The sequence below is a fragment of the Pimephales promelas genome, chromosome 24 (assembly GCF_988280905.1).
Source record: "Pimephales promelas chromosome 24, fPimPro1.hap1.1, whole genome shotgun sequence".
Taxonomy (NCBI): domain Eukaryota; kingdom Metazoa; phylum Chordata; class Actinopteri; order Cypriniformes; family Leuciscidae; genus Pimephales; species Pimephales promelas.
Genome location: NC_142792.1, coordinates 3,346,507 through 3,368,848, shown reverse-complemented (window position 1 = coordinate 3,368,848; position 22,342 = coordinate 3,346,507). Strand labels below are relative to the sequence as shown.

General features: G+C 40.1%; 1 non-coding gene across 1 annotated transcript in view; it reads left to right on the top strand.

Moving 5' to 3' along the window:
* The window catches only part of LOC120470981 (uncharacterized), a 146,107-nt gene that overhangs the window by 106,208 nt on the left and 17,557 nt on the right, over positions 1-22,342 (top strand). Inside the window, exons 6-9 of the transcript XR_016149973.1 lie at positions 2,401-2,747; positions 16,146-17,593; positions 19,161-20,411; positions 21,673-22,204. This is a non-coding gene — a transcript (uncharacterized LOC120470981). The remainder of the gene's footprint in view (positions 1-2,400; positions 2,748-16,145; positions 17,594-19,160; positions 20,412-21,672; positions 22,205-22,342) is intronic.

Genomic DNA, 22,342 nt, shown 5'->3' with positions numbered 1-22,342 from the left:
TCTCCAGTCTATCAGCGGTCTAGGACGGGGCGTTAACTTTGATCTCTGTTCAGGCGGCTATGAAATGAACGTTAACTTCACCCTGGTGGGCATTGCAATTAAGAAGCACCAAATATGGCATGTTTATATCTTCGTGGAGAAGAGACTTTAGAGTGGATCTCACTGAGATACGAGGTGGGAAAGTTGACCAATTGACCCTTCGCAAATACCCGTCCCCCTTAGAACGATCCCTTTAAAGCTGCTCATGATCTGATCATCTCTTCCTTCCAGTTCATTTATAGCATCAAATAAACATGAATGAACATAAGAATGAAAGTGGTTTTAACTGCGGAAAGGCATCAGTACATTGCGTTTTTCAAGTTCAAATCCTCTCATGTTAATCTATCTCTCCTGACTGCTTTGTCAGACAAAATGGCAGATGGCGCAGTATGATTGGTCAGATCACCTGTCAATCAAGCTGTGTACTACTGAGCAGTAATGAAAAGCTGTGTTGTGACTCCATTTCCTGCCTTTGAGTGAGTGTCACTTGATGGTGAGTAAGTGCTCAATATAACTAGAAGAATGCTTTATTATTGCTCATCGCAGCAGTGCTTCAAACAATGTGAACGGCAAATTTGTTTGGAGGAGGTAATTGGGGCCAGACGTTGCTGCAGGCTTGTGTTCATTTCCAGATTTGAGTCTTATGATAGTCACACTTGTCCTATTTTCTTGTGATCTGTTCACTCAGCATTGTGATTCAGGGCAGAGGTGAAATGGCCACTGGGATTGTGTGTGGCGGATGATTTGAGGACATTCAGGTAGGAAAATAGATTGTTGATGTTTGTCCTTCAGACGCAGTTTGCTTGACATTTTCTTTATCGCTGTTTTTACTGCATCCAGTACAATGCTAAAGGAGAGACTCTGTAAATCAAAGAAATGACAAGGAACAGTTATTTTAAAGTGCTGTGCCTTTTACATAGTTTACTTTGGGTGAAGCTGAGTTTGAGGCGAATACGGTCTGGGAGGGGAATGAGTCTCTTTTTTTTATCTTGTATTTTTAGGTCCGAAACCAATACGTTTGTCAACATGGTGAGTATCACACTGTTTTGCATGTGCAATTTTGCACATTGTTTGTTTTTTGTAAAACTTGATTTATAACCTAATTAACATTTACAGAATAAAATGCATATATTTAATATATATATATACAGGGGTTGGACAATGAAACTGAAACACTGGCCAATGTTGGAGGTTTCACATCTATATGCCTGGCGGCCAATCTTCAGAGTGAAGCACGGGTGGATCAGTGATGGTTTGAGCTACAATATCATGACAATCCTGATTGTATTTGATGGACACGACACTGCCGAGGACTACCAAACCCTTCTGAAGGATCATGAGCACCTGATGCTCAAACCGTGTATCAGCATGATCATGCACCAACACACACAGCAAGACTTGTGACAGAAGGGTTTGATGAAGATGAAAGTGACGTTGAACATCTCCCATGGTCTGACAGTCACCAGATCTGAATATTATTGAGGTGTTTTGGAGGAGCGAGTCCACCAGCATCATATAGTGACCTGGACACTGTTCTGGAAGAGGAATGGCTCATAATCCCTCTGGTGACTGTGAAGGACTTCTATCTGTCAATTGGTGCTGTATTTGGATGCAAAATGAGGCCCTCACCATTCTAACAAATTATTGTGTAGTAAAACCAGGTGTTTCAGTTTTTTTGTCCAACCCCTGTAGTGTTTACATGAACGCTAAACAAGTTCTCGAAACACATTTTCGGGCAGACTCACAGACTCACTAGTAGCCTAGACTTGTTGTTTAACTACTGCGCTCTGTTACCGGTAGGCGTGGCCTCCTAGGGCAGCGAAATAAGTGCATTCTGGGAGTTGTTGTCTTTAATCCACATAATCCAAAAATACATTTTCTGGTTTTCTCAGTCTAGAAAGCTGCAAATTTAAAAATAATTTCACATTTATTCTATATAAAATGCACCATTTTAAATACACATTCATCTTTCCAGAGGTGGAGTATCCCTTTAATTTAGGAAGGTACAGTTCCAGTGGCAATTCTGAAAGCCAACGTCACAATCTTAAATTTGATTGTGGCCGCAACGGGCCGGTCGAGTGAGATCAGGAAGGATGTGAAATGGGTTTCTCTTTGGCTGATTGAAAATGTGCTGCCGCATTCTAGATCATCTGCAGAGGCTTAGTGTCACATGCTGGAAGGCCTGCCAGTAGAGCACTGCGGTAATCCAGTCCTGAAATGACAAGAAGTTGCACCACATGGAAGGGTCTGAGAACCTGCACCAATCGGTCGCAGTGTGTTCTGAAAGATTTGAGAGCTTATCTTTTCTTTTCTTTTACACTTGACTGGACACTTTACTTGTTTGTTCCTCTTTCCTATCAGGGTCCATGTTTGAGTGAGTATCGGAGCTGGGGAACAGGCTGGATCCGTGTCCCCGCGAAGCAACCTACACCCTTGAGTAATGAAGGCCATCTGCTTCCAAAGAGCTCTGTCAGCAAAACGGAGTCAGCCGAAAAGATTTCAATTATCAATATACCATTTAATACATCGCCCGCAGGCCAAACAGTCTGGCGTGCCGACAGCGCGAGATGGAGGATGTTATTCCTCAGCTACATGGGTGGATTCTGCAACGCGGCAAATCGGGGTTCAGAGCTGTCTCGCATCTATCACGCATTGGATAAATGATCATGTCTGAGGAGAAGCAAACAACTCTGCGCCTTAGCAGACCGGTTAGTGCAACACTGTTTACTCACTACAAACCCAGCCGTTTTTTTTGATCGTGACAAGGCAGAACACGCTTGATTACAGAGGCTTGAACACTGAAAGTAGGCCTAGAGTTTGATATGTAAAGTAAAACCAGTTAGAGGCTCTATAAAAATGTGCTAAACATCTTTTGATAAAAACAGAGCTCCTCCAAACACCTGCTGAGATGAACAAAAGCTACAGAGTACTTCACAAATATAAATACGCTGTTTTTACAGGATACATTTGCATACGGGCTGCTAGGTGATGTCTAATGATGGTAGACTCACTGGTTGATTTACTGATTGAGAAAGCAACCTAATTACACAAATGACCGAAATGCCATTTCGAGAGTGTTGTTGCTGAATGAGACACAATGACATCCTTGGAAATGTTTTACCTTGTAGATAGCAGCAACACACCATTTTTATTAATGTCATATCTGAAAATGGAAACCAAAACTAATCAGAAAAGTTTTTTTGTAAATGACTTAATGTTCTTTCACTAGCAGGAAAGGGCTATGCATTGTACAATTAAAAGAGAAAAATTACTTATTTGTAAAATGTAAACTTACACACTTGAATAATTTGATTGTCACAGATTTACATCAAATATATGCCGGTGTGTGTATGTGTGTATAGATATAATACGGATTGATACTTTAATTGATCAAAAGTGACGCTAAAGACATTGAACATTTTTTTTTTTCACAGTTTTTTCAAACAAATTAATCTAAATCAATATGTTTAATGCATCAAAGAATACTTCACAGTATTTCCACAAAACATTAACTATTTTCAACATTGACAATAATCAGGAGCAGTAAATCTAGAGCAATGCTGACTATTCAGCTTTGCCATTGCAGGAATAAATGATATTTTAAAAATGTATTCAAATAGAAAAGACTTATTTTGAATTGTGCTAATATTTCAATATGTAAATACAGCCTTGGTACTTTAAAAACATAGAAACATTTGAAAAAAATCTCTTTAATGGTTTTATATTTCAAAAGTGACAATGAATTGGAGATGAATTCAAAATGCATACCGATCTGTGGGTAGTGAACTTTATGGTTCTTTCTCGCCCACAGTATATGCTGAAATATAGATGGAGTCTGAATGTAAATGTGTGTATGGACACCTGGCCCTGTGCCATTCCATAATAGTCAGCTGTGCTGTTGGTTTGAATGGTTTTTTTTTTTTGCATTGGATCTGTCATTATCCATCTATCACGTCTCTGGCATTGAGGGGAGGTTTCACCTTCACAGTGAATATACTCATGGAGTCTATTTTAGTTTGTTATTGCACACAGCAACTAAGATACAAACCACAGATTTACTCTTACTGCCGACCTTCAATCAGCTTTTTTTTCTCAGTGTTTCATGTGACCAACATAATGTGCGTGAAATTAAAGGCTCATATATATCATAAATTCTGCTCTTTGCACAAGATGATGTTTACACCTCAATGCCTTTTCAGTTTGAGAATTCCCATTAAAAATGCATTGTTTTCAGCTGAAATTTTCAGTTGAAAGCTGTAATAACGTGACATGAAATTTTAACATCCAACAATAAAAAAAAACCCTCTGGAGAAGGTTTATTAAAAATTCACAATGTATAGACATGTGCACTTCACTCTTACCACCAAAGAATCAAATTTGCTGGTAGATGCCATGCTGCATGTACATCATATTTGCAGAGCAGCTATCATCCGGTTTTCTATTTTCTATTGGGGTCAGTCAGTATAAAAATACTCAACATATAAAAATCAAAAGTGAAATATTTAAACTGTATATTTTGATCAATTTAATGCATTTTAAAGACATTAAGCAGAGAGTTTTTGAGAGCCAGATCGGCATATTAATGATTTTTAAAGTTAAATTATAAGGTGGATATGGACCTGTACGCTTTATTCGTATCACTGAGAAAGAAAAAAAAAAGTTTGCCGGTCGATGCCGTCAAATTTCCAAAGCGGCTATAATCAGGTTTTCTCCAGTATTTTCTATTCCAACATCTGCTTCAGAGCCTCAAGGTTAGATTTGCCTCTAGGGTTTCCGGGATTGTTCACAGCATATGTTGTTTATGAGCAGCTTCAAAACCAGCTGCCCTTTCCCTGGAACAAAGCCGTAAGGTTTAGGGATTCGGTTTTGATCAGAGATACAGAAATGTCAAAGTCAACAGTTCACAACTGTATTGCAACAACATCGTTGGGCTTTTATAAATGACTTGCTCCTTTTGGACAATATTTCCAGCAAATCCCGCACAAAACGAGGCACAATGGCCATAATGTGAACGGCCTGCTGTTTTCCTTCACAGCAATTTCGAGACAAAATGATGGACTGTGCTGGTCTTTAAACGACTGTCAGATAACTGTAAACACTGCGTCCTGTGGGACATAAGCGACATGTTTCTAATATACTGTGTGCCAATTTGACTTTCTTCTCCTTCCAAGGACAGACTACCACCTGCTGAAAAAAAAAATCCTATTTTATGCGCATGTTTATGGACACCTGGACTCGGGAGACAAGCCTGATTGATGGCTGAGAGCTCTTGGGAAAAAGCTGCCCTACCCACAGACACACCTCTGGATCCATTTATCACAATCACTCTCCGGGAGAAAGAAAGATGGAGGCACCGGCAAAAAAAAACAGAAAGAGATGGTGCTCTACGGACAAAACTGCGACCGGTCAGCAGGCGTGCATCACAGAGGGAGGCTGGGAGATAATTGGACAGTTGGTGGGAGAATACACTCCATCGGAAAGACGGTTTGGACAGGGAACACGGATGGACAGATGGATGGAGAGGAAAACTAGCGGCCGAAGAGCATCAGAAGGGCTGGAAGGCTGCGACGTCATTCCCCGGAGAGATGGAGGATCCTCCATTACTTTGGGCTCTCTCTTCTTTTCGACGCGTCAGAGCGTTTTGATAGTTTTGTCTCTTGGACATCCCGATCGTTTGAAATGCAATTATGCTAATGGAAGTGAGGGTCAGCGCAGCACTACTCCACCAACGCTCTTCACCCTTGGAGTAATGAGGCTTAAAAGCATATCATCCCTGCTCTTTCACACAAGCGAGGTGGACAGTAGGCCTGCGTTGGACAACGAGCTCTTGAAAAGGTTTACCAGTCAGAGGTCTTCTGTATCTTGGATGAGAGAGAGAGTTCGAATACACTCCCTCTCCTTCCCTCGTCTCTTTTTTTAACGCATGTTTGTTTAAATTTAAATTTTTCAGGGGAATCAATTGAAAATATTTTAACAAAGACAAAATTACACAGGGCGTGTCCGAATCCACTTTTGCTAGTTTAAAGACGGGACAAATGGTCAGCCCTCCCGGCGCATGGTCTAAAATGGTCCCTATTCTCTTAATGAGTTGTAACAGTTTTGCAGTTACATGACGGAACTGTATAGTGGAAAGACTGAATAAGTCTCCAGAGCACAAACGAGAGGTTAAAGTGTCTAAGCAGACCGGGACGACGTAGATTCCACCATATCCTTATGTACACAATAATAATCTCTTACATTTTTGGTCCTTTTATTTTTAATAATCAACAAGACTTTTTCAGAGTCAATTCGTTAGTTTCGATCGTGGAATGAACCAAATGACTAGGAAAAAGATAGTTCGAGTTCGAACAGGAGAGTCACAAATGTCACAGAACAGAGCAAGGTGAGCATTTGAGCTTATAAAACTTAAACTTTGTTATGTATTTATTAAATGAGCGATCGTTTCGCTTGATAAGAGCCTTGTTCATCATCTGGAATCATTTTAAGCCCTTTGAACAGTTTTGCAGTTTGTACTGAAACTGTCTTTTGGACCTTTGGTTCCCATTGAAGTCCATTATATGGAGAAAAATCCTGGAATGTTTTCATCAAAAACATTCATTTCTTTTCAACTGAAGAAAGAAAGACATGGACATCTTGGATGACATGGGGATGAGTAAATTATCAGCAAAATTATTAGCACCTCTTGTGGCCACACAGAAAATGCATTGAGTTATGAATTGCCATCAGGCACATTTACAGTATAATGCCGTGTAGCACAAAATTGAGCTTGTATAAGAGTGTTTCAGGTCTTTTATATGTAATGTTATGCTCCCTATCCCCATTTGTATGTGAAATGGGCAACGCCCGCACAATAACACGTGGGATTTATTCCATGTTTTTACCAAAACCAATAAATGAACTGGTGAACACATGTGCACATTTGTAGTTTTACATTAAATTGTTTTGCATATGTTGAGCTCCAATAACGTTAATGCATTACTAATTTCTCTGTTTTTATAACCTGCTTAATCTTGTGGTTTGAATAATTGGTTACAGTAAGTAAGTACGAGCAAACAAATATTTACTCCCGCCCGCCTGTGGCCCAGTTTGGCTGTGCTGAGCATCACGAAATACTGCTGCTCTGTATCGTAGCGTCAGTTCTTTAGAGATTAGCTGAAACCTTCCTCTACATTACTCACACATCTAAAGTTGAGGAACCAGCCCCCTTAGGGCCCACTGTGCTCACACAGCGATAATTAGCTTCAAGTGTTCTATTCTGGGATAATAGAGCAGCGTGTCACACCAGACAAACCTCCACAGCAAGCCAAAACCGCACCTCCTGCCGCTGCTTGAGTCCTAGCATGTTGGAATATATGGGTAAAACACAGCAGAGCTCTTGGCGTCGAGTTTTTCCTGCTAAGTCAACTGAGGTCGATTCTGAAATTATGTTTAATTGTTCACCCCCGAAGGATGTTAATTAACGAATTTAATTTGATATGATATCCACAGCCCTGAAAGCAGGCCAAAAGTTGAATGCTCGTGAATTTCCCTGCGAGAGAGGCAGGAAGCGGCGTATCGCGGTCCGATCGAACGCCATTCTAATGAGGCCTGCAAAGGCAGATGGCGACAATTAAAAGCCAGCGCTAGCTTTTGTCATCGAATCAAGCGGCTGCCAAGACTCTGAGTGATGTTAGATCAGGATTTTAAAAGTAATGTGATCATCGATGAAGGTTTACACAGAGTTACAGTACTATAGATTTCTCCGTGAGCTGAAGTGGTTTGCCTTTGGTCCAGCTCTTTTGTTCAGTGTACCCAGAGCATGGTGCCATCTGGAGATGCGAGGACAAATCATTTGGGAGGCCAAAGCATAATCAGAATGATGATAATGATGCTTCAATAGGTCAAACACAGTCTGGCTGTGATATCAGATCTTGTCTAGATGTTGATTTCAAATAGAGAGCTTCTAAACGACCAGTTTTTGCGGTTTGTTCTGCACCATCGTCTGTTTAGCATGTTGAATTGGTGTGCGTCTTCGGTGAGAGAGAAAACTCTGATTGGCTGTTCAGCTCAGATTAGTGTGCTCACTTTCGAATTGAGCTTTCCCAAAGTCCTTTTAGGCAAGTCGTGCCACTCGGCCGCCATCTTGGCAACGCCTCCGGGCAGCTATTTCGGACTAACAAGACCAGGCTCCTATCTAAATGAATGGGCAGAGAGTCAGAACTGCACTTTCACTGGTCACCGGGACATAAAAACTGCATGTATAGAAACAGCAGTAAAATATTATAAAAATGGCTGAAAAAGTTGGATGACTTTGCCCCAAAATAAGGTTTAAAACGGCCTTTTCCACACTACGCATACGCAAGGGTTCTCGTCTCCGCTGTCGCAGACATCAACTGTGTGCATGTGTCAGTGGAACCAGATTGGCTGAAATGTTTCCCGGCTTTACTGTAAAAAGCAGACGATTGGCTTTCCAGCAGACATGTGCATACAACCGACATCTTTGGCGTTACGGGTTTTCCAAATATATTTGTATTGAGGATTTAGGAAGTGGCATGTCTCTATATAAATTGTCTCTGGCTTTCCGCGACTATGCAACTGGGGTATAGGTTGCCAGGTTGAGATGACATACAGGTTAAAATTGTATATGGTGTGTGGATTGTGTGAATATAATGCATTTAATATAAAATCTGGCAACAAAATTGTCAATAAAGGAGTTTGGGCCGTGCAAATTACAGGAGTTTCCGGGTAGAAATAACTACGGCTAAAGATCGGGCTAAAAAACGGGAGAAACCCAAGAAAAACGGGAGTGTTGACAGGTATGCTGTATAAGTAACTACATGTCAACTAACTCTCATTAGACTCTGCTTAATATCAGCTAACTTCTTATGGTCCTCCAACAGACATTTTACTGACTATGAGTAACTTTGCAACAAAGCTGTACTGTCTGCAAGCGATGTGACATCTTTAGAAGTATTGTCATTACATGCAATTTTTGTTTGGGAACAAACACTTGTCAAAAAAACACTTTGAATAAAATTACTTTGCAAGCAAAGCATTGCACTGCTGTTCTGAAGGAGAGAGAATGTGATAGTGACGTGAAAGTAACAATTGTGTCACTTTCTATTAAAAGTACCAACATAACCAAATTATATGATTTTTAATCATAATGTTTCTTCACTTTTTTACACGCACGCTCCATCATAAGAAACGCAGAAGACATTGGAAGGACATCTCAAAGCATAATTCTCAGTTTACGAAGCTCATTTCTTTTCTTTCTCCCCTTGTACGTTATATATATGGGTACTTCTGTACTTCTGCCTCGGTGAAGACTGTAAGATGTGATCTATTTGATGAGGGAAGCTCAGATAGAGTCTTATTAGCACAATCGTCCTCACTTTACCCTCAATAGAAGTGACATTGCTAAGAGGAAGTGAAACACGGGTCAGTATCCCGCAGCAGGAATTGGCCATTAATCCCCAGCAGCCACTGAGAAACACCAATAAGAGCCGTTTAACTTTACAAGACTCAAGCTAACTTTTACACTCACTGGCTAGGAGGAGGTAATGAGATCCAGAAACTTGGGTAACTGTAAAGGCTATGTAACTTTCATCTCAGCTGTCTGTTCTGCTTGGCTTGGCTCGCTGATATGAAGTTTGGCATTGTGGGTGGGCAGGATAAATTGCAATGCAAAAAAAAAAGGAGTTGTCTTTTATTTCGCATTGATTAAATCGCCCCTGGCGTCATTGTGCTCATTTACTTTGGACAAAAGTAGTTAATTCTTGCGTTTCCAGATTGTGATTTTACTGCAGCTGAGAGACTCTTCTCACATGTAATTATTGTGCTAATAATTTACAATTGCTTCCGTTGACATTCAACATCTTGAGTTATACTTTGTGTATTAAAGTCGAAAATGCATTTAAGATGGTAAAACGTTAGACAGTCTGCAATTTAAAATGTTGCTTGATTTATTTGGTGCAATAAAAGCAGTTTTCTGAACTCAAGTCCAGTTGAAAAGGTGAAGCTTTGATGACTATAATTAGCGAAGAGCATAATCAGCTTAGCTTCTCTCGCGGAGCATCTGAAGTGCCCTTCCGTGCATGTCATGTTGTCATGGTAAATTTGTTGTCATACACCTCAATAAAGTCCCTCTTGAAAAAAGGGTTACATATTAGCATTAATGTTTCCATGCGGAACCTTTTATCCATGGAACAATTGTACAAAAAGTTCTTTATAGTGGAAAAAGGTTCTGTAGATTATCATAATATTCCAACGCATTCTCACCCCAAGGCGTCACCTTTGACCATGCTTCAATATTTGACGTTTTAGGCGCCCTTTAGCGTCACTTACATGACGCGATCCTACGGCGTCATCTAACTGACGCTAAAGGAAAGCGTCAGTTAGAGGACGCGGTTAGGTTTAGGTGTGGGGTGGGGGTAGGGTACACGCAATCCTAGGGCGTCATCTAACTGACGCTAAAGGGCCCCTAAAGCGTCAGATATTGAAGCATGTCCAAATGCTTCCCAAGGCGTCAGTTAAGTGACGCCTTGGGGGTGAGAATGGGCTGAATATTCGGATCTATTAAGAACTGTTCACTGATAGGTCATTATTCTCACTGCAAGATCCCTTTTGGAAGCTTTATTCTGAAGAATGTACAATATGAAACAATGCCGATAGGGAGAAGTAGATAGAACTAACTTCCCTAGCTTCTCTTTGTTGTGGCAAAAACTGTTCTTCAATTGCATTGTTCCGAAATTCCCTTTGAAACCTTTATGTTTAAGAATGTACTGTAGTAGGTACAATGTGAAGTACAAAGGCCGGTAGGGATGGAGTAGATGGAATTGAACTCTAGTTTGGATCAAGCAGCCAAGTGTGAATTTACTAGACATTCTTTTGGGGCTGGAAGGAACCATTTCCCTTTAGAGTAGACATACAGTATAAGAGGTATTATGACCATGGCGTCCTGGGTCAGGCTGAGGGCACAGCGGTCGCCCAGGGAGGGATTTAGCCACAAGCTCTCTCTCTCTAGCCTGCCAAGAGCCAGTGGGGCTTCAGTATTGGGTTTTAGCACAGCTGCAGAGAGCAGAACTGCCTTTGAGAGCCCCCGAACACTAATCCTGATGAAATCTCACTATATTCTGGAAGATAAATATTCCGTAATTTAATACACATAGAGAACATGGATGTACAAGCCCATTTAACCATGACTGATTGTTATATTTTTGTGTCAAGAGCCATTTCCTTGTGTTGCCCCCTTTATTATGTTTATGGTGAGGTAATGGACACTCAATTGGATTTGACACGACATCATCAACGCACAATATTGCATTTGACACGCTGTAAATCAGAAAGCAAATGTCGACAAATGATGGCCATTTCCCCATCTCCACAACCTCTATCTCCGTCTCATCTGTGATGACGAGTACGTTTAATTAGCGTGATTTACGACGCAGTGCAACTCAGTCGTCATCGAGGGGTGTTAAGTCATTAGAGGCGAAGCCGTTTTGGAATGAGCTGTGACCAACTCAAGTGTTAAAACATAAACTAGCAATTAGAAAAAGATAACTCATGGCTCACGGGGAGCGCCAAGGAAGTCTCCAGCCATCTGGGACGAATGGAGCATTCGGGGACTGACCGTATAGGGTTTGTGCTGAGTCGGAAATGACGCCCTTTGGGTTTTTAAGTGGATCAGAATGGTTTGTTTTGGAGGGAAGCACCAGGCATGAGGAAATTGTCTGGAGAAATGTATATTTTTCAATCTTTACAAGATTGCGTTAGTAATGCACTGTTGCTTACAGTATATCCACCTTGGTGCTGGAGATTACAAACTCTCAACTTGGAGGAATGGAAATGTAACATTTAACACAACATAGACTGTTTATAGCTGTAATGTGCATTATTATTAATACTTCCCACTTCTGCCATTGTTTAAACACCACATCGGTTGAGCTAATGCTATTCTAAAATGCTATTTTTTTTTTCTCAATGCATGAATGAATCATTCAGAATTGTTTTGTGAAATGGATCAAATGATTCTTTGAAAAAATCTGTCTCAAAATTCATTCACAAATCAGGACATTGCATGCCCGAGTAATTTGGGCCACTTTTGTCTTTTTAAGAAGCTTGAAAGCTTTGCTTCCCATTTGTTGTATTGCATTCTTCAGAATTTGTCCCCTTGTGTTCCACAGAAGAAAAAAAGTCTTTTTTTTTTACTAAAGAAAATTTTTTTAAGGAAGAACATTTTTTACTTTTGGGTAACTGTTTCTTTAAGATGGATTAGAATAACATGCACACCATGGAGCCTTACTAGCAAGCTCCTAATGAAATTCTTAAGGAAGGAAGTCCAAATAGAATTAAATGAGAAGCGCTATCACACCATGCAGTGGGAAAAATGAACACTAAAACTGAGAAGAGAGAGGTTTCAGCAGGCACTTTGATTAGCACAACTAGCATGTAGCACGTAGCTGATGAACTTTTCCAGTCGTGTTAAAAGCTACTGGGATTATCTTCACTGCTATTCTCTTAAAAGCAAGTTCTCACAGTCTGATTTCCCATGTGTAACTCCTTAGTATTCCAACTGAGAAAGCCGTGGAATTTTAATAAAGGTGCATGGATCTATTCGCGCCTACTACCGAAATCTTTTTTTTTATTTTTATGTATCAATGGGGTTTTTCAAAAGTCAGTAAGTTGCGTCTTAATAGCTGCGGCTCCACTTCAGAGGTACTTCGGTAAAACCTTCTAAAACCTCTTAAGTCCCTTTTCCCTCGTGTTTGTTTTTAAGCATTGTTGCTGTCTTTGAGTGAGTTCCACGGATGTCGAGTTGATGGGATGAAAGGCCAAAACCTCAGAAGAGGGCTGTCTCATCCTTCAGCCCTGCAGCGATGGCTCAAAGGGGATTGTATCATTCATCTCCTAGACTTGACAACATTAATTTATCTGTCAGTCATTCCGTGAGCTCAGGCCACTTTGATGAACCCCCTGTGTCTCAAATCATTAAAACAGTGTCACACTAAACTTTGCAGCATTTAGTGCATAACCAGAGCGCTTCTCTAAAGTAATTATCCTGGACAATGGCACTTTATCATGCGTTTATGCATTCAGAAACATTTAGCAGAATGGATTTGAGGGCCCATCCCCGCCATATTCACTTTTCATTTATGTTAGAGATATGGCAAACAGGTGAGTAGAAATGTAGAAGTAATTGTTACATAGTCTCAAAAAAAAAAAAAGCTCAAGGGTGGTTTACTGTGTGTGTTGTGGGCGGTTGGCAGGATGTTTGCTATGTGATTACCAACATGTTGTTGTGTGGTTGGTTACTAGGATATTCTGCGTGTTTTTAGGTGCTTGCTTACTGAACAAAGTCAAAGAGATGATATGTTATTCTGGTCCTTTGATATATGGCTAGTTAGTTAATGCTACATTTGAATTGTTTTAAATTATAATTAAAGGGGTCATGAACTGGCTTTTTAAATTTTATTATATTGTTGTCTGAGGTCAACTTATGACATTCGCTTGGTTTCTGTATTCAAAAACATCGGATCGGATCATCCAATGGCAGTGGATGGCGCACACTGGGGAGGGTTAAGGGGACATATGGTTGAGGGGAGATGTGATATGTGATGTGTAAATCGCATGGGGTGTACATTAGTACATATTATATCACTATATAAATGTCTCATTCATTCATACTGTCTTGTCACGCAGCACCGCATTTAGTGTAGACAGCATCACTGATTATAATGGGTTTTATTTGCTTATATTGCGCCGTTCACATGTTGCGTAGACACGGTGTAAACTTACGAATTTTAAATAATGACATTCAAGCATTTGCAAGGTGTTTTTATCCAAAGTGATTACATTGCTTTCACATTTTATCAGTCCATGCATTCCATGGGAATCAAACCCCTGAGCTTTGCGTTGCTTTGCAATGTTCTGCGTAGTAATAATTGTGATGCTAGAGTTAAAATTACTTCATATTGCTCTGCTTGCCTTTCACATTCATTAATGCCATTCTGATCTCTTGTATCAGACATTAAAAAAAATGGGAAAGTGGAAAACTGCAGTGTGTCTCCATAAAAAGCACTTGGCATTGAAATCGGGCTCCTTTCCTCAGGGGCTCTGGCCTGTTTTAGATGATAATTGAAAATGATGTAAAAATAGTGGTCTGCAGCAGACACAGGTCATATCTCAGAGGGAAGGGTTGGCATTTGGCCTCTCGTTGGAATTTCTGTATAATTAACTAGACTTTTACATTTCCTGCCCAAAATATGAGTGGCGATTGCATGCACAAATCTCACTGCTAATGTGCTAATGTTGTGGGCAGTTGGCAGGGCATTGTTCTGAATGGTTTTTAGCAAATTGGTATGAGTTTGCTAAGTTTCGTATGATGGTCGGATTTAAACAGTATGGTTTGTTGACTCAAATTATGAGCTTTAGCAAACACCACTAATTTTTAATGTGGCATTTAAAATGATTCTGGAAACAGTCTTGACCTCAAGTGAATAAAGTAAATATATTTTCATAACCTGTGAGGACTTGCGTGTGAAATCACAATTTTCCCAGTACAGTGAGAACTGACAGCTGATGTTTTCCTTCCACTTCACTGTGATGATAATCAATTCTCAGGTTCAAATCATGAGAGGAGTCAACGCAACATCAGAGCGCTATCACCAATCAGCTGTCAGCACTGCAGTAGATCCTACGATGTGCTTGGTTGCTATGGACACGAGAGGAAAGTGCACCGGCATGACACGTGTCAAATCTGGAGATGTACCGACTGCGCTGGCAGTCCGACAGTAACGGGATTTATTTCATCCGTCATACCGATCATGCATCAAATGATTTTTTTACACAACGATTCATTTGATCATTTCTTAATACAGACCCCTGATCCTTCATGCATTTGGCCACAGAAAGATAAGTCAGCTTTGATTATCCGCACGTTTGTTGAGATTAGCGGTATTGAAGAGGATCAACAAGCATGTAATCTTCTCTGTGTTGTGATTCAATGGCAATAAATACAGGGATGTTGGGTTGAAGACACAATTAGAATCATATGAATGTAAGCAAATATGAATTATATTCCTCAAAAGTTGCTCTTTAATGGCTCGGGGTAGTTGTGTTATAATTTCTAGTAGGTTAATGTTTAGTTTAATGGGATAATTCTCCCAAAAATGTGTGGAACTCAAAAAAGGATATTTTGAAAAAATGTCTCTGTTTTTTTGTTTGGCCATGCAATGAATGTCAGTGGGGTCCAATGTTGTTTTGGACTCCACTGACATCTATTGTGAACTCTCAGAAAAAAGGAACAAAAGCGGTCACTGGGGCTGTACCTTTTCAAAAGGTAAACTTTTTCCATTTTAGATGCTAATATGTACATTTTAGGTGCTAATGTGTACATTTTATGTGCTAATATGTACATTTTATGCACTAATATATACATTTTAGGTGCTATTATGTACATTTAGGTACAAATATGTACATTTTAGGTGCTAATGTGTACATTTAGTTGCTAATATACATTTTAGGTGCTAATGTGTACATTTAGGTGCTATTATGTACATTTAGGTGCTAATATGTACATTTTAGGTGCTAATGTGTACATTTTAGGTGCTATTATGTACATTTAGGTACAAATATGTACATTTTAGGTGCTAATGTGTACATTGTAGGTGCTATTATGTACATTTTAGGTGCTATTATGTACATTTAGGTGCTAATATGTATATTTTAGGTGCTAACGTGTACATTTTAGGTGCTATTATGTACATTTTAGGTGCTATTATGTACATTTTAGGTGCTAATATGTACCATTAAGGTACCAATATGCACCCTTTAGGTACAAAAGTGTACCTTTTGAAAAGATACAGCCCCAGTGACAGCTTTTTTTCTGAGAGTAATGGCATTGTTTTTTTTGTGTTTCACATAAGAAACATTTTTTACAGGAGTAATAAAATTGATTCAAATTAAACAATTATCGACATGTTGGGGATATAATATTGCTCAGATAATTAGCTTTTGTTCAGTTTGACATTATTGAGATCTCTTCTGAAACTCTAGAGGAAAAAATCTCGATTTGCTCTAATAATATTCAAGACATTTCATTTTCGATTTTCTCTCTCTATTGACAGTTTTGGACTTCACTGCTGAAAGGAGCTGCCGTTGGTAATGCATTCTACTTCTGTTCGTTGGCATTGAAGGAGGATCTACAACATTCCCTACTGTGTACATCATCACTGACTCGTGGGAGTGTGAATGAGACTATTCAAACTCTTGTCTTTTCACTCATCATTTTGCTGTTGTTTATGAGCTCTGTGGTCCATTCGTAATTGTTCTCATCAAAGATGAGATGTTTGATTACGTGGAAATACCTCAAAAGAAAAGAAGTCACAAAACCACCTGGGACCTTACAGCCGGAGCAATACCCTGGTGTTTCAAGAGCTTTTGAAAGTTTTTCAACAGGATGATTTCAACACTGCCTGCGAGATCAGTCAAACTTTGATGTCGGAACAGAGTATCACATCAACAAGCGCTGTAATCTCCAAATAAAACAGCCGAGGCTGACTGGGGATAAAGCCAGAGGGAATTTCTCGAACGACTCCCATTTGTCAGTCCGCACACAGTGCCAGTCACAGCAGGGACGCCCATCGAAGGAGAAGCTACTAGACAGTTTAACCGCATGAATCCGGATGGTTCTTCTTCTCTCTCTCTCTCTTACTTAATGCAAACTTCAAAATAAATCATGAATCTCCCCACCGCTCGAGGGGCTTTCGTTCTCGTTCTGCGGTAAATTGAGTGAAATGGCAACCGCAAATGTTCTCCGAAGGGTTTCCAGGGAATTCAATTAGGTGAAGTGACCTTACTGAATCCAAACGTTCATGGGCAACATCTCAGTAGAAGCGTTAAGGTCAACAGTGCATCACTTAAGCATTTTCTATTGACAGAGGCAGCTATAACATCCAAATGCAATAAAATAGCCTTTAATTCTCAGTTAACCTGTGGGCTAGGGTTATTTATTACGAGTCGTTTAGCCAAGCGCTGAAACCTCATCTATCTACAGATCATTTGATTCTGCAGTTGCTCATTAATTTAAGCGTATAGCATTGTAAGCAAGTCCAACTGCGAGCAAAGCCCAGTAAATGTGATTACGGCTTGCAGGGAATGCAATAATAGCTCTTTATTTTTATGCTCCATAACACAGAATTATGTGCTGCTTACTGAAATCATTCGCCGGTATATGAGGACATCATCTCGGCTCGAGCTGTCTCTTTGTTTCGTATTATTAATGCAAAGGTCAGAGCTGAATCCGGAAAAATTGAGACAATGCAGAGGTTGCGTGCGTGTGTATGTGTGTGCGCCCCTGCTATCGGATTTAAGAGTGTGCTGTTGAACTGTTTGCTGTTATGAACCACAAACACTCATAAGGCCTGGAGAGGCACAAATCAGAGATGTTGGGAAGACAGTTTTACTGCTGCAGTAAGTCGCACACATCAAGCGTGAAGCCAGACCACAGTGCACAAGTTGCTAGGCAACACCTTGAGGTCGCTTCCCACAGCTGCTGTACTGATTAGTTAATTGTGTAAGTAAACAAAAATGTTGAGTAAAATTACCAAATCCACTATCCAGGACAGAAAAATCAGGCAAATGGCGCAAGCACCTGGCACCACAAACCCACTTTCTGGACGTATCTGATCACAGGAGCTGTACACTAATATGGCTTCGTTAAAAACAGTTTGAACCAGCCTAAACTTGTTTGCTTGACTCAGGTGGTTAAAGCTGGTCCAGCCGTTTTTACAGAGTGACCAAAATCTCTCTGAAACCAGCCAACAAAGAAGGCGTAAAGACCATTAAACATTTTTGTTGCATTTAATTATTTACGTGACAATTAAGTGCATCCTCCTCAATGTTTGTTTTTTTGCAATCAGCATTAAAGGCATTGCAATGAATACTAAAATGATTTAGAAATGCTTGACAATTTAATTCACATATTTTTTGCTCATTTACTGAATTTCCACCAAAAATGATCTTTTCCATATCTATCCATCCATTCTTCCATCCATCCATTCATCCATCCATCCACTCACCCGTCCATCTGTCCGTCCATTCATCCACCCACCCATTCATTCATCCACCCATCCATTCATTCTTCCATCCATCCATCCATGCATGCATCCGTCCGTCCATCCATTTATCCATCCATCCATCCACCCGTCCATCCATCCGTCCATCAATCCATCCATCCATCCACCCATCCGTCCATCCATCCACCCATCTGTCCATCCATCCACCCATCTGTCCATCCGTCCACCCACCCATCCATCCATCCACCCACCCGTCCGTCCATCCATCCATGCATCCATCCTTCCATCCATCCATCCATTCATACACCCACCCACCCATCCATCCATTCATCCACCCATCCGTCGATCCATCCACCCATCCGTCCACCCATCCATCCATCCACCCACCTGTCCGTCCGTCCATCCATTCATCCACCCACCCATCCATCTGTCCATTCGTCCGTCCATCCATCCGTCCATCCACCCATCCATCCATCTATCCATCCATCTATTCGTCCATCTATTCGTCCGTCCCTCCGTCCATCCATCCACCCATCAATCCATCCGTCCGTCCATCCGTCAATCCACTGTATCTGTCTGTTTGTCTCTCTGTCTTTTGTAATTGCTGTAATGACAGGATTCCAACTTGTAGTATGCATTCAAGTCTTCGTATTAGTCGTAAATATAACTTGTATCCTGGGAATTTTCTGAGAGCTCCTACTTGTACCACGTGATCACTGCCGACTCATTTGGCTATTAATAGTGTTGCCATAGAAATGCATAATTCTCGTGTAGTTATCATGAAATTGTGACTACGCAATTGTGATTACGGTAATTATGACATGGCGTGAATGCAGCAAAACCATTACCTACAAAACTTCTTTTTTTCTGCATTATCTTAACATAATCCCTAACCCGATAAGGATCATCAGTATGATATCACAATGCAAAACATCTTCATGATACAAAAAATTGGGTTTGTTTTTGGGGAAATGCGATTGCCGTTTTCTGTCTTTTGAATTTAAGGGTGAAGACATGTTACGTTTTTAAAGAATAATTATGACCTTTCTGGCTTTATTTTTATAGGACAGTTTGAGAAGAGAGACAAGAAATGACTGGACAGTAGGACTGGAAGAAAGAGCCGGAATATAAACTCGCCATATGTTTGAAGCGCTGCCCACAAAGCAATGATTGGACATGTTCTTGACAGTCAAATTACAAATACACTCAGTCTATGCAGACAGATGATTTAATGACCGGTGTTCTAGAGAAGAGCGCATTATCCATGTTATTTGAATCAAGACGCTTTCAGCCAGTGGCAGCAAACAGTCCACTCCTGTAATTTCACCTGATAAAGGTCTTGCCTGTACAGCAGCATCGCTCCCTTGAGAAGGTTCTCCATAGCAACCGGGCTTTGTTACACACAGACATGTAACTCTGTTCGAAATGAGAACAAATGAGGGATATTCAGACAGCAAACAAGACCAGCGACAGTTCTCCGTCATTTGATATTCACGGTCCAAGTTTAACTCCAGTTAGTGTGACTGAATCAGAGCACTGAGAATAACTAATGGCCAGATGGAGCGGCGTTGATCATCGCAGTCTGTTCGATTCACATCACAAAGACAAACTCTGCGCTTTCAAGTATAAATTCATTAATCAGATGAAACACAAATGCTGTCGATGAAGACATCTTCACATACCATCTCTTGATTAGATCGCGGCAGGATGGCGCTAATGAAAGCCGTGTCTCAAAGTTGCTCATGTGCGTAAGACATTACGCCTGCTGTTTGCTTGACATTATTTATATATTTGTGTTAGTATGCTGTAATTTTTACCTCACTGTGAGCAGGACCCTTCGTAGGAGGCTATTAAACCCAAACATTTGACTTCTCGGAAGCATTAGGTGGCTTGCAGATGGTTTATAATATGGACTACTGTGTCCGTGGCGAACTATTGGCAATCGAAGCAATTAACTTCAAAGTCGCTCCGTTGCAAAGTGCAGCATGGCGGTCCTTTGACTTTTGCCGAGGTTGACCTTTGCTACAAAGAAATCCAAGCAAGGACTCACCGGTAACCTAATTAATAGGAAATGTCACCGCAGTAATTACGACCCACGATGTGAATCATCAAGGCTGCAATGCTACTGTGGGTGAAAAGGGGTGGCTTTGAAGACTTTCTTTTACCTGGCTGTCCAAGAAAACATAGGTTTGATAATTTAATATGACATTTATCATTTGACTGTCGCATAGCATAACCTCCAGTCTGATTGGACCACAAGATGACCATCACAGGAACTCAGATAGATTCAGTCCCTTACAACAACAACAAAAAGTGGTAAGTGTAACGTGTTCTTGGATCAACATACTGTATATGTGTAACAACATTTCAATCGACCAATCTGATTTGAGAGACAAGCCAAGTTTAGGCTTACAGGGTTCTTCTACAGTACATCAGTGTTAGTAACCTATAATTCCCCTCTGATTTTATGGATGAGTTATGTGTAGGGTTAGGTTTAGAGGTAGGGAATATTTTGCTAAAATTTTCAGATGGAAATGTTGTTCAAGGATCAACCGAATATGCTGACCCAGGCACGCATTAAACTCGTGCGTAGAATGATGGCTATTATATACCATGATACAACAGGTTACTCAAAGTTATTTTAAGGCAAGACACTGTACAAGCAAAATCAATGATTTTTCTCCATATAATGGACTTCAGTGGTCCAAAAGACAGTTTCAGTGCAAACTACAAACTGTTCAAATTGCTTTAAACGATTCCAGATGACGAATAAGGGTCTTATCAAGCGAAATGATCGCTCATTTAATAAATAACAATTTTTAAGCTTTATAAGCTCAAATGCTCGCCTTGCTCTGTTCTGTGACGCACGTTTGTGACTCTCCTGTTCGAACTCATTCGGCAAAATGAACGAATCTTTTTCCGAGTCAATTCGTTCGTTTCGTTTGTTGAATGAACCAAATGACTCAGAAAAAGATTTGTTTAGTTTGCAGTTTGTACTGAAACTGTCTTTTGGACCTTGGGACCGTTTGGTTCCCACTAAAGTGCATTATATGGAGAAAAATGCTGGAATGTTTACGTCAAAAACCTTAATTTCTTTTCCACTGAAGAAAGAATGACATGGACATCTTGGATGACATGGGGGTGAGTAAATTATCAGCAAAAGTTTTTTTTTTTTTTTTTTTTTTTTTAAGTGAACTACTCCTTTAAAGTGAGTGGGTTTTTTATCTGTCTATCTATCTATATTGCTCTGATATAAACAAAATAAATCATTAAATCATATCCCTGAGATCAATTTACATCTAACACCTTGTCCAATATACTATAGGTGTGACAGTGTTCAGTATGATCCAGCTCAACATGTCAAAGTGGAAAACAAACATCTGTCAAAATGTCATAGCACATGACCTTGTTGGTGCAGGGATGATTCAGATATTAAATCGGAAGTGATTTAGTGTTTTATGTTTTATTGCGGAACGCCTTGTTCGAACACAGAATGACAAATCAACAAAGTTCTCAGTAGACTCTGCCATGTTGTATTTTATCGCAGGTTTTTTGTGTTGTGCTCTTCTGTCCTTAGAACTACTGAAACATTCATGGATCCAAAAACCAGGGTTTTATTTAGCACAAATGTGGAATATCAGTGATGGATGGACAGATGAAGCGAGACAGATGGGCAGATGTGGCTTCACAGCAGTCTGTTCAGTTTGTTCTATATTTCAGTTGAAATTATCTTTTCATGTTTGTTTTTTTTCCATCTCAATTTTTGAAACTGTTTCTGAGCTTCACATCTGCTGTGGGAGCTTGAGAATATTCTGAATTTTTAGCCGCTTGAATTCTGCTGTTTGCTTTCAGGCTTTGAGATACATACCACACAATGCTTAGATTAAAGTAAATATCATCTAAATTACTTTATTAAGAGTAGAGCACAAGTTGGAGCCAAAATTAAATTGCGTATGACAGACTTTCATTATCCACACACACATTTTCTAAAGATGAGGTGCGGGAAACTATGTTAATGTGATTTGCTTTTTCTTTGACCATTCTTTTACCACAGCAGCGTATCTAACAAAGCGGAGAGATGGATGTATGCACAAATTAGCGTAGAGGATGTAAGTAAACCGCTCTCTCTTCTCTCTCTGCCTCTTTCACACATATACAGTAGTTGTATTTTGTCCAGAGGATGCATGGAGTTAAACTATAGAAATGTCCATTTCACCTTTGAAGGGGCATTTTGCTCTCAAAAGAGG